The following is a 2,500-nucleotide window of genomic DNA, read 5'->3' on the forward strand; positions in this document are numbered from 1 at the left end:
GTCCTCCATACTGAACCAGGGTATGGTTCAGTCCACAAGAGGGCAAAGGGTGTCCAGCCATGCCACTGCAAGGCATCTGGATCTGCCCTCATGAATCTCTCATTTAAAGGGTTTTCCTAATGCATGGTTCTTTCTTCTGCCTGCCATGAGATATGCACTAGCTATATCTTGATTTGAGTTAGACTGCCTAAGTTTGATTAAAAAATATATGAAAACTTGCTTTTTACTTCTTCACTCCTGAATATACAAACAATATTATCATAAGTGGAACTAACATAATTTATGCTTGTTCTGTTAGCCTAAGATGATAATTAATTCAGCAGATTGTTCAATGGTGGATTATTCCACATGATTTTTTTAAAAGTGTTATAGAATCATAGGATCATAGAAAATGAGTGTTGGAAGGGGCCTCAGGAGAGGCTCAAAGTGGGACCATCTCCAACTAGATCATCCCAGCCAAGGCTTTGTCTAGCTAGATGTTACGCAAAGACTGAAGGTTGGATAATTCCCCTTTCGGCAATTTATGAAATCATGGCACATTTATTAACACCAAGTTGAATCTCAAAGAAAGTTATAGGAGCTACCAAGTATGCTGCTTTCTTGTTATTAAAATGAAAAGAAAATGAGGCATATAATGGGTATTTGCTATATGCCAAACAGACTGTTCCATGCAAGGACACAAAGCGGGCAGCTAAGCTACATGTAACAGCCACAAACATAGGCATGTTTACTTCTTTAATACATGTGCTACGTTTTTCAAAAGAGACGGGTAGTTAGCTGTGCTTGTTTGAAGTCAGGCAGAAGGCAGGGTAGGGTTACTTTATAAACTAACGCTGGGTGTCAAACTCATCTGGCCCCACAGGCTAGATAAGTGGAATGGGGCCAGTCCACAGACTGGATGAATGGCACAGGACTACATCAGGCCAACAGGTCAGCCCGCACAGGCATGTATCCTGCACTGGCTGGAGAAGGTGCCACCCGTGGCACATGTCCCAGATGAGCCCCACATGAGCGCCACATGCAGCTCAGTTCCATACTGGCAGAGCAGGCTCTGCACGTGAGTCAACTTCAAGACCCAGGGGCAGCACAGGGGATAATGAGGATCCAGGGCCAGATCTGGCCCACAAGCCATATCTTTGAGAACCCTGGATTAACTGAATCAGAGGTGCATAAAAAAGTGTAACTAGAAAGAATCCTGTCAAGGCCAGACTCTAGAATTCAGGGAGTTTCCTCAGAAAATTATCTTCACAAATGTTAGGCAACCATCTCCTTTGGCTCATGACAAAGGATCATGTTCTGGGGGAGAGGTTCTGCTCCCGAGTCATGGACAATGGGCATATGCATAGATCTCACACCACCTATATGAAAGGAGGCTCAGCTACTTTTGCAGTACTGTCATGTTTTTGCATGGGCCTGGTAAAGGGTTCTTGTGTGTTTAGGGTTCCACAAAAGAAAACTGGGCAGGCTGAAGGAAAACTGGAGGAGTTGCAAGAACAGACGTTTTCTTCTCCCGACAGAGATTCCAAAGCTTAGCACTGAATTCCCTTTGTAAAGATCAGTTCAAAAGGATGTCTCTGGGGCAGCCATGGCCAGAATCAGCCTAATCAGTTTAAACTATGCTGCCTAGACCCAGAACACTGAAATCCAAAGCTGAAGCGGTGACTCTGGGAATGGCTCTTCCCTTCCCCTTTGCCCCACACATTTTCTGGCTTGGCTGTGTATCCTGTTTAGTGTAGACACAATACTGGTGTGGGGGAGCTCCATAAAAAGGTCCTCCCCAAGTTTTCCTGGGCCTAAGTTACTTCCTGGGTAGTTTAAACCTAGGAGAGAATGATTTAGCCCAGTTTGGAGCTAATTGCTCTCTGCTAGCAAAATATGGGTGTTAGAAGGACAGAATGTGTGAAAGATTAATTGCAAATCATTGGAGATGGTGTTTCTGAGCTTTCATATTTAAGGATAGGGTGTGGCCATTTTTAAGCAGTAGAGAGAAGTATATGGGTACAGATCCCTGTAGTTTTGCATGAGGGAGTTGACACCAGTCCTATCAGGTGTCAGTCCAAAAATATTACCCTAAACTGGTGATAACTAAAGTTGTGTGTGGTCCTGGGAAAGCAACCTCCCTGCCTATTTGAGGGTTCTTGATTGCTAATGTTTGCTTTGAAACCTTTAAAGAAGCAGTTCTATGCATATGACCCTAGCTGTGTCTCTCTAACTAGGCACCAAGCATGTCCTTATCCGATGTGCCTGATTCTCTACCTCAGGGTGGCCAAATTGCCAGTACAGGTGGCATGGGCAGCCTCTGTGTGGCATGTGGCAGATTAGAGAGGGAACACACAGCACAGTGGCAGCCAGGGCAGGAAGCAAAAAACAAAGGATCAGATCAGGCAGGGAACGCATGGCTGGGAGCAGAAAGCAAAGCAGCAGATCAGGCAAGGGAGGGGCATCAGAGTAGCACTTGGGGCAGGAATGGGCTAATTTATGGTTTGCCTGCCAAAAAGAT

General features: G+C 45.0%; 1 protein-coding gene across 12 annotated transcripts in view; it reads left to right on the forward strand.

Moving 5' to 3' along the window:
- Positions 1–2,500, forward strand: part of MYT1L (myelin transcription factor 1 like) — a 485,235-nt gene that overhangs the window by 292,809 nt on the left and 189,926 nt on the right. The gene's annotated exons all lie outside the window — the stretch shown is intronic.

This window comes from Crocodylus porosus, unplaced genomic scaffold, assembly GCF_001723895.1.
Source record: "Crocodylus porosus isolate Cpor-Errol unplaced genomic scaffold, CroPor_comp1, whole genome shotgun sequence".
Lineage (NCBI taxonomy): Eukaryota > Metazoa > Chordata > Crocodylia > Crocodylidae > Crocodylus > Crocodylus porosus.